Here is an 11,320-nt window from a genome sequence, read left to right as displayed (position 1 = left end):
AAGTAGTAGCACAGAACAGCACAGCAGGCTAAAATATGTATTACAGAAAATTTTTATTGTTTGGTGGATGAAACACTCAAATCAGTTTCTGAATATCAGACACTTTGCTTCAGAGAGCAATGAAAGGTGAATGTTTCAGCTGCAAATTGTAAATCAAGTAACACTCAATGGGTTTAACTCCATCTTGCATTGCTAAAAATAAAGGAAAGGAATTGAACTTCACCCATTTTGTGCTCTATCTGGGAACAAGCTATTAATCACAGATATTCACACTGGTCTTCACAACAGCATGTGGATTATATATTGTGTTGTGAAGTTGCTATGGTTACAATTCTTTAGTTATGGCCAAACATTTTGCATCACCTAGAATTTGGATTGAGACATAATAAAATAAAATGAACACTACCACTACGACTACCAAATAAAAACTGAACATCATTTATATCTTTTATTTTTGCATCATTTAATCAAAGAAACTACAAAATGATATTGCAAAAGTCTACCAGAAGCCATAATAGTAGTACAGTATTTCATGTAAGATTTAGAAATGTCACGATACCACAGTTTCCATTTTTTGTCAGTTTCTCGTTAAGTATATGGAAAAATACAAAGCAGTATGTAATTCAATATGTTAATGTAAAATTATTGAGCAGGTTTTATTCCACTTTATGAAGCAAAATTAGTTCATTGTATTAGGGGTGGATATTGGGACTGAGGATCTGTATTGCAATATATTGCAATACTGAAGACAATATTGCAATGTATTGCAATACATATTGCAATTCAACTCTGAATGATGCTGATGTAGGTTTTTTTCTACCAAAATAAATCTACATATATACACTGTGCTTTTTGTCATTTTTATGGAATTAAAAGTATTAGAATGTAATATGACAAATTAAACTTATATGAAATGTTCAATATCTAATTTTTGTTGGATCCTCTGAAATATGTGCATGTGCTTCAAATTAGAAAAATAGAGAAGCAGTGCTGGCTTGAAAGCTATTTAACATTCTCTAAAAACATTGATTTTAAATGTAGTTTTTTAATTTTTATTATAAATAATTTTATATTTTATATTAAACATGTTTTTCAGAAGTGCATCCTATGACTGTGGCCATAAACACGGGTTTAAAGCTGCTTTATATATATATATATATATCGGTAAGTGCAGAGACCCGGGGTTTGGAATAAATGGACTGGCCTTGCTTTTCAGATTTAATATATATTACAAAAGCATAAATAACTGCTACACATTTATTTAAAAAAAAATACTGTTAAGTAATGTTATAAAGTATTTATTTATGTATCTGTTTTTCTTACTTTTTTTTTCTCACAACATACATTACCAGAACCGCTGTTTTTTTTTTTTTGTTTGTTTGTTAGTTTTTTTTATCTGATGAGATCAACTGTGGTAGGTTCAGGGGGGGGAAAAACATTCAGAATATAGTGTAAAATTACATTGTCCAGAACTGTCTGCAGATAGTCTTTAAAAATAAATGTGAAAACAATAAAAAAAACTGCACTGATACAGTTCTTAAATTGATGAGGAATAAAAATAACTGAGTGTTTGTGTAATTCATAATTTTATTGGATGCAGAGCTCCAGAAAAAAGATGGGAGAGGAGGTGATATACTACAGGGCATCGTGGTGATTGAAGTTGTGCACTGGAGATTACCTCATAATTGAAAGGAATAGAAAAACATATGCATGATACAAATAGTCAAAAAACAACCAAACCACCAAAGACAACATTTACCCGCTAGATGCTTTCAAAACAAGCCAAATTTGGCTGGAAAACCGCCAATCTGGCAGCACTGATCAAGGGAGAGTAGCCTAAAAGTCGCATGCGAGACACATGCATTACCTATTAAATGTTACCTCAAGTTCAATGTACAAAACAAATACTTTGTTTTAGAAAAACCTATATTTTCATTGGCATTCCAGTACTTTAAGATGTAGGACTACATCGCTGTATGTAAGGTTGGTGATATCGGCAGCATATTTTACTTCAGCCTTGCATAAACAACATGCCGCAATGTTTGATGTTATACAGCCATCCTTATTAGATTTGTTTAATTAGGAAATGATTCCACACGCGACTTTGCTTTGCAGAATTTAAGCAGCTCAAAATCTCTGTGTGCTTCTGCCTTATTTTCTTTTGTGTTAGCACATCTCGCATTACGAGTTCTCACAGGAAGTGATTATCTCGTGAGATAATAGCTGGCATTTTCCAGTAGATGTTTCTCTGAATCAGTTTAACCACTTGCAGTATTGTTGTTCAAATACCGGTTATTGTATTGCCTGATGAATATCTCAATATGCCGGTATATCAGTATTATCACACACCCCTACGTTGTATAGGGTAATGCAAAACTTTTGGTCATAGCTGTAAACTGAAAAATACTGTTTTCCAGTTTATGTAAATGGTTTGGAAAAGTTTTTTTTTTTTTTTTTTAATCAGCAATGTATTGCATAGAACATTCTAGGCTCACACTTCACAACCTTTAAAAATATTGTAACCAAGGGCTGGCGCTGGGTTTTTGTTATTTTGTGTGTGTCTGTGGAACTGTGCTTGAACTGTGCCGGACTGCATTGCCTTGCTGAACTGTGTGCAGGAGTTGCACAACCCTGCACCTGTGATTTCCCGCTCACAGGAATGCTCCCCTGCTTGAAGCCCCACTCCACATTCTGGACTATTGATGCAACTTTGCACCAGCGCTGACCTCTAACAAGCACGGGGAAAAGGCGCCCGGGGGATCATTGAGAGCACCTGGCAAGAGCGAGGGGAGGGGTGTAGATAACAGCCTACTAATTAGCAAGGGTTTAGCTACATTGTTGCATTTTTAGGAGTATCGGCCATTGATTGGCCAAGGTTCAACCACAATGTTGCAATGTTGATTGGTTTGTGGGCTATAAAAGAGGCAGCCTGTGAGCTAGCCGTGGTTGGGGGATTCCAGTGAGTAGAGAATTGTGCTGAACATCTGTCTGCTTACCTGTTGCTGAATAAAAGAGCTGCTGTTTTGAGAATATCTGCTTCATGCTTTCTTGCTAAAACGCTACAATATGATCACTCACATTCTAAAACATATTGTGATGAATCAAAATCAAGTTCTTCAAAAAGTGTGAACAAATAATTGGGAAAGAAAGTTCTCAAACATCTTTATAATTAAAAATAAAAAACAGCTTGTGTTATACAGTAGCTCTATGATTTATATTTCTATTTTGCAATTCAGAGTTATGCAGTGTACTAGTGGTAAAAGTATTGAAATGCAGTGCTCTAGATAAGCTGTGTACTGGGTGTTTTATGCATTGAAAAAAATATGAATTATGTATGATATTTAAATTAACTGCATAGAGAATACACAGAGCAATTCTGCTGCACAGCTTGAGTTTGCATGGTATCAAGTTTCTTGTACTTTGTTGGTTCCTGGTGTCTCAATGGTCAATTGTGTATATACTGCATGCAGCAGCTAGAGAATGAATCATAGAAATGCCGGGATAACTAATTGCTGTCTGCTTGGGAATTGTCAGAAACATGTGACCAACAAAATGTATGGTTAAGTCCACTCACTTGCAATGCGTGTTTGTGACTGGTGAATCTGCGACTGGATTCTTGATCCTTAGGATTTCTCGGCACCATCTTAGTCCCCCAACTGAACTTAACAATTTTTGGAAGGGAAATCTATATGATGAATACAATATTCTGTGTTTGGAGAGAGTCAGGATGCTTTATATTGCTATAACAAGGCAATAAGCAATACAATATTATCATTTATATATTTGCATTAGTGCAGTATCTGTACATTTTTTTTTAAATTAAAAATATATAGTATGTGCATGCAGACCTTTTGTTGAGTATATTCCATCTCCATTAGAATAAAAAAAAAATCTGTTCCTGTGTTTATTTGCTTCACAGTCATATTGTTTGTAGTCAGCAGTCAATAATGGACTTTTATAAAATGGCTTTCTCACCTTAGTGGGTTTAAATCTAACTTTAAAATTGCTGCTTTTGTATTATTATGTGTATACTGTTATTTAAATGGTCTGACTGTGGCAGTTGTATGTGTGACATGCTATACAAATGTATTGTGATTTGTTCTTTTTTTCTGCTAAGTACTGTACAGTGCAATAAATAAATAAACAAAGCAAATAAAAATAATTGTACAGTAGTAACGTTACTGTTAGAATGTAAGGCTTTAGTTAATGCATACCTCAAAAGTTAACATTAAAGTATTTACAGTATTTATTGAAGCTACTCATGACTTCAAGGTAATGTTGCATTTTATTCATCTAAAATACATTTTACTCACATAGTCAATGACCCCAAACCTTACATGGGGTGCTGTGTTTTACTATTCAAAATATACTGTCAGTGTTGTTCCCTGTTATTATAATGTCTATCTGTATACAGTGTGTGTGATGGAGAGTTGAGAGATGGTCATATGAGTGTAGGTTGTAAAAGCACATTTATTTGTAAAAAAAAAAAATCTGATATTTTGCATGCTAAGTCAATTATTGAGTATGTAATTATCAGAAAGAAACAGTATACGACCACATGTAATCAGACTCATATTTGAATTGCATTCTATGTGCATCTTTACATCCAACACCACTATTTGCAATCACTAACAAGTTTAGTCAGTTCCATTTCATCACATAAATCAATACGGAATTCACACAAGGTTGCAGAATTCAGTGCAGAAATGTACAGAAAACAATAGAAAACAATTTTCCATCAAAAATACAACTCAGGACCCCTGTCTACACTTGGATACACTTAAATCTTGAACTAAATAACCTTGCAGTTAATTAGATACTGTAGGTACTGATACACATCCCTAGCACGATTGATCATTTTTGGGGTTCTTTATGACATTTCACACATGTTAAAAGGGACTCCAATTTGGTGTTCTGGAAGGTCATTTTTTTATGCAGGTAGTAATGGACTCCCATGTCCTCTGTACTGGTTGAGCCTGGCTCATTTAGCAGCAGGAAAGTATATGAACGAGCAGACTATCTTTTCAGTGCAAGGAGCTTTCATAAATAGCAATTTTAGACACATATACACAGAAAAAGCCTATTGTGAAGGTGATACTTAAATGTTGTCTTGACTGGCCACCAGTAGTCCCCCAAGAAGAACTTGAAAATGAATGTCAGGGGTGCATTATCAGTACCTATCCAATCAATTGTTCATCTCAGGCTTGTTTGGTTTAAGATTTAAGGTTGCAATGTATAAAAGTGCATCCAAATAAATGTAGACAGGAGTTCGGAGTTGTACAGCGTCTGCCAGTTTCTGCATTGTGCAAGCTGTAGCTAAAGGGATTACAGGGTATATGAGCTTGTTAATGTAGCTTTTATCAGTTGAAGAGTTCACAGTGCCTGTCATTTACAACCGAGCTGGAAGCAAACTGTCATGGCATCTGTAATATTGGCATTTATTATAGCATCTGCCAGTGAAAAATATACCCACAGACATACAAATAAAATGTATTTATTCATCAGTGTAAATTCTTAAACCAACATACATTGGATTTTACAACAGCGGTCACAAGTCTGTAAATGTTAGCAAAATTGTGTTTCAGCTTTGCCTAATGATTTTTTTTTTCAATCCATTTGTGCTCCAAGTGTGTGCTTTAACTAATTTACAACTAGCCTAAGTTTAAATTATTAAACATACCATTACTGTATTTACTATCTGCCTTCTGAAAAAATAACATACTCAAGAGAATTACTTCTTAAAGTGCAAGTATAGCTGGACAGCAGACAGGCAAAACTCAAAACAAACTGCAAATTAAAAGGTTGGCTTATAAAAAAAAAACAAAAAAAAAAAAAAAAACGATAGGTTGCGGATGCAACCCCGGTTCCCTGAAAGAGAAAATAACCATCAACATGAGATATTGCCGTCAGGCAGCACCGGTAGGCTGAGCTTTTATAGCAAAGCTGCCGATAGGCCCCCACGCCAGCTGCAGTGTAAGCCCGCCCCCCTGGGAGCTTACTTAACTGCGCGCGCGGGGATGCACTTCCTCTTTTGCTCTTCAGGCCGTGAAGGCTACCGAAGCGACCTCGCAGCTTGATGGTTATTTTCTCTTTCAGGGAACCGGGGTTGCATCCGCAACCTATCGTTCCCTTTCAAGTCGAAAATAACCATCAACATGGGATACAGTGTACCCTAGCTGTCGCGAGGGAGGATTCTCGGCAGTAGGACAGACTTACGTCATAACGCAACTGCGTAGGCAGTACATCTAGGCATATGCGGAGCTGCGCCTCAGCGTCTATGCTCGTAATGACACCTGTCTTAAAGGTGGAACAGTCAACACCATGCTATCAACCACTCTATACGTCCGCATCCTGAGGCGTCGTAGAGTGTAAAACAGATGCTCCAAACAGTGGAGCAGAGGAATCCAGTACATTTAACCTGTAAAACCTCATGAAAGTATGCGGCGTAGCCCAACTGGCTGCCGCGCAAATATCAGACACCGGCACCCCTCGAAAGAGGGCCCAGGATGTCGCCATACCCCTGGTAGAATGCGCCTTCAACTGCCCTGGTGGTGGAAAGCCTGCAGATTCATACGCTAATTTAATAGCATCCACTATCCAGTGGGAAAGGCGCTGTTTAGACAGCGGCTGACCCAAAGATCTAGAACCATGGCATATGAACAACTGTTCTGTCTGCCTCACAGTCTTTGTACGGTCAATATAACACCTCAATGCCCTCACGGGGCAGAGCATGTGTAACCGCTCATCCTCTGGGGAAGAAAAAGGAGGAGGATGGAACGCCATCAACTCGACTGACTGGTTCATGTGGAACAGGGATATAACCTTTGGTAAAAAGGCCGGATTAGGGCGCATGGAGACCTTAGAACCGTCTCCTGCAAAACGAGTACAAGAAGGATGCACTGAAAGTGCATGTAACTCGCTCACGCGTTTTGCTGATACCACAGCCAGCAAAAATGCAGTCTTAATAGATATGAGCTTCATATCCACGCTGTGGAGAGGCTCAAACGGTGCCTTGGTAAGGGCTTCTAGCACCACATCAAGGCTCCACGACGGTAAACTGGTCGTTCTTGGAGGCCGCAAGCGTCTTGCGCCTTTCAGAAACTGAGATGCCAAAAAATGGCAACCAGGTGATAAACCGTCAATGCGTACATGACAAGCCGAAATGGCGGCTAAATACACTTTAAGTGTAGAAGGAGATTTCCCTTCATCCAGCAGTTTCTGCAGAAACTGCAATATTACTGCCATAGGACAGGAGACTGGGTCGTGGCTCTCAGCCAGACACCAACTCTGAAACAACTGCCACTTATACGCATACTGCGACCTAGTAGAGGGCGCTCTCGCACTCTGGATGGTCGATATAACTGCAGTCGAAAGCCCTAAGGCTGACAGGCGCTCCCGCTCAGGGGCCAAGCCCATAACTGCATGAGTTTGGGGTTCGGATACCAAAGCTCTCCTTGAGCTTGGGACAACAGGTCCGCTCGCAGAGGGAGCTCCCTCGGGCGACCGTGCAGTAATTGCACTAGACTCGGGAACCATATTCTCCGAGGCCACCGAGGAGCGATCAGAATCACTGTCGCTCGCTCTACCCTGACCTTCTCCAAGAAGGCGGGGAGCATCGGAATCGGTGGAAAGGCATACAGGAGCCCTGGCGGCCATTCGTGAGCCAGTGCATCCACCCCCAGGGGGCTGTCGAGGTCCTTCACCGAGAACCATAGAGGACAGTGCGTGGTCTCTCGCGAAGCGAAGAGATCGACTTGCGCTGTGCCGAACCATTCCCAGATGCGCTCTACCACCCGAGGGTGAAGACGCCATTCGCCCGCAAGAGGACCTCCTCTGGACAGGAGATCCGCTGCGTAATTGAGTCTGCCCGGCAGATGAACTGCACGCAGAGAGGCTAAACGCAGTTGAGCCCAGAGCAACAGCCGCGTTACCATCCGGTGAAGACCGGGGGACCGCAATCCGCCCTGGCGATTGATATACGCCACTACTGTGGTGTTGTCTGACCGCACTAACACGTGCTTGTCTAGAAGCACTGGCAAGAAGTGCCGAAGGGCGAGGTCCACTGCTCTGAGTTCCAGAGCGTTGATGTGGGCTGACCTCCAGGGTCCTGACCACACTCCACGGGTCCCTGTCCCGTTCCAGACTGCTCCCCAACCTTGGTTGGAAGCGTCGGTCGTGATAACTTCCCTTCGGAAGATGGGACCCAAGCGCACGCCCTGGCGGATGTTCGACTGAACTTTCCACCAGCATAATGCTTCCCAGCAGGTTCGGGATACCCTCAACCTGCGGTGCTTGTCTCTCCGCGGGTGCAACGCGAAGGCATTGAACCAGGCCTGCAGAGGTCTCTGGTGTAGTAAGCCCAAAGGAAGGGCTTGCGAGGCGGCAGCCATCAACCCCAGCATGCGCTGACAGAGCTCCATGCTGACTGTTTCTCTCAACCTGAATAGGGAGAGACACCGCTCTAATGAGGCAACTCTTTGTGTCGATAGGGTCGCTTCCATGGACACTGAGTCCAGATGCAGACCCAAAAACTCGGTCTGTTGGCTGGGCACGAGGCGGCTCTTGTCTGGATTGACCTTCAGACCTAGCCGCTGAAGATGGTCTGTAACCATCACTGTGTGCTGTGCCAGCTGCTCCTTTGACTGCGCGCAGACGAGCCAGTCGTCCAGATAGTTCAGCAGTCGGACGCCTTGAGCCCGCAAAGGAGCTAAAATGGCGTCCATACACTTCGAAAAGGTTCGAGGAGCTAGAGACAGGCCGAATGGCAGGACGCAAAACTCGTAGACCCTGCTCTGGAATGCGAATCGTAGATACTTCCTGTGACCCGGACAGATGGGAACGTGAAAGTACGCATCTGTCAGATCTATGGTGGTAAACCAGTCGCCCTGCCGGACAGACTGGACAATGTGCCTGTGCGTGAGCATCTTGAACGACAACACCCGTAGGTATTTGTTCAGTACACGCAGGTCTAGAATAGGGCGGAGCCCGCCGTCCTTCTTTGGCACAAGGAAGTACTTGGAGTAGAACCCCTGGTCGGTCAGAGCAGGGTCTACTAGTTGAATGGCACGCTTCCTGAGCAATGCCTGTATTTCCACATTCAGAGCTGAGGACTGAACCACGTCCTTCACCACAGTTACCACCACACCCCTGAAGGGGGGGGTTTTAACCGGAACTGAAGGGTGTACCCGGTGAGTATAGTTTTGCGCACCCAGATATCGCTGGTGCATTGTTGCCAAAACAGAAGCTGTGGAACAGTATAGGGTTGGGTTAATGGCTGCCTGGTTTTCTCAGGGCTGCTTAGGCTTCGCTCGCTCACGAGGGGCCTGGCCAGAGCCACGAGGGCGTGGTCTGCCGCCTCCTCTAGGTCGCCACCCTGTGCGCTGCGGTCGTCCCCTTGGGATTTGGCCACGCGCTGCTGTATCCGCCAGGGAGGTCTTAGTACCCCCTAGACGGGGCTGGTGTTGCGGTGGTGTTCTACGCCACTGATGTTCTTGTGGGCGTTTGACCTGGAAAGGCCTACGCGGCCATATCGTAGCCAACTGCTGTGATGCCTCTCTAGCCTTAGCTGAGCTTTGCAGCATCTCTTCCACCGCTGGGCCAAATGTGTGCCCCGGTGTAATTGGGGCATCCAACAAGGGAGCTTTGTCATGCTCCTGGACTCTCGCCTGCGAGAGCCAGAGCTGTCGTCTGGCCACCACCAGAGACGCGATGCTCCTGCCCTGGGCCCGCGCGTTAAGCTGGGCTAGCTTGACCAGCAGCTGGGCAACTAGCCCCAACTCCGCTCTCAGAGACACCGAAGGGTAGTCTGGGAGATCCTTTATTAGCGCAGCCTGATAAACTGAGAGGAGGCTGGCCAGATTGGACAGCCTAACTGCCTCTGTAGCCGCCGAATAGCCCCTCTTGAGGTGCACCTCAGTGATCCTGCACTGCTTGTTAGGGCAGGTGGGGTCTTTCACCAACCCAGAGAGTGTTGGTGACTTCACCAACGCTGCGAACGCAGCGCCAACTGGCGGAAATGACGCCAGACCCGCTTCACTCGCACCTTGCATGGTAAAGGCAGCCGCCTTACGCGAGGTTGCCGGGGCGGAGGCTGGAGTCCCCCAAGTGGACTGCACCTCCTTAACAAAGTCTGGGAAGGCCGGAAGCGTCCTAGACTGCTGGCCCTGTGCCAAAGGCGACTCAAAAAGAGAGCGCCTAGGTTCTTCAGTGGCAGGCCATTCTAAGCCCAGGTGGCGAGTCGCCCGCTCTACTAGGGACCATAAAGAGTCATCTACGCCTACCTCCATCTCAGACTCTGAGTGGTGGGACGTGAGCTCTGCCTCCACACTATCCTCTCCGTGGAGAGGCTCACCCTCTGATGCATCTCGAGAGATAGCATCCACGTCCCATGCGTCCTGTTGCGCAACTGGAACGGACAGGGGTTGTGGTAGGATGATCGGCTGGTTGACAGCCGGTCTGACTGGCTCCTCTGCGGCCCGAGCTGTGGCCAGGGACATGAGCAGCGATTGCTGCCCCATCATAAGGTCCATAAACTGAGACATCTTATTAGTAAGCTCAGTTACACCACCTCGCCTGTCGCGACGAGGAGAACGGGAACGTCCTCTCCTTCGGGGCGATCTAGAGCGGGATCTCGAGATCTGACGGGGGCGTTCGCCGCGAGGAGAAGGGCCTCGCATTACAGAAAGGCTGTGGGAGCGGTCTCTCTTGCGCCTAACGTCAGGAGATCGTTGACCAGGGGTAACCTGGGAAGGCGAACTCCTGGAAAAAGGCAGCTTCGCTGGCGGGGAAGCCAAAGAAGGCTGCGGGGCGGAAAGGGTGTGTGACGACCCAGATGAAGGGGAGCGTTCCCCGACTGCTCTCCTCGCCCTACGACGCAGAGTGCGCGTCTGAAAGCTTGCACATAACGTGCAAAAGGCTTTGTCTGCCAAAGCAGATGCCGCATGCTCCGGCCCCAGACAGGACACGCAGTCCTCATGCGGGTCATTAGCCGGTAACTTCGTCCCACAGGTGACACAGCGGTGAAATGACATGGTGCAGCACGTTGTATGCCGAAGCGTACCGTGCCAGTAATAGGAGCGCCGAGCGTTAAGCACTGAGCACCAAGCGAACAGCTTTAAGGTGCGTTGAGGCGCGTGCACCAAGCACTGAAAAGACAAACGTCAAGTGCGTGCACTGAGGCACCGAGCGTCGAGGTGCGTGCACCAAAGGTGCGTGCACTGAGCACCGGGCGTCGAGGTGCGTGCACCGAGGCACCGAGCACCGAGCGTCGAGGTACGTGCACCGAGGCACCGAGCGTCGAGGTGCGTGCACCAAGGCACCG

This window comes from Acipenser ruthenus, chromosome 1 (assembly GCF_902713425.1).
Source record: "Acipenser ruthenus chromosome 1, fAciRut3.2 maternal haplotype, whole genome shotgun sequence".
NCBI classification, from domain to species: Eukaryota; Metazoa; Chordata; class Actinopteri; order Acipenseriformes; family Acipenseridae; genus Acipenser; species Acipenser ruthenus.
This window is presented reverse-complemented; position numbering follows the sequence as displayed.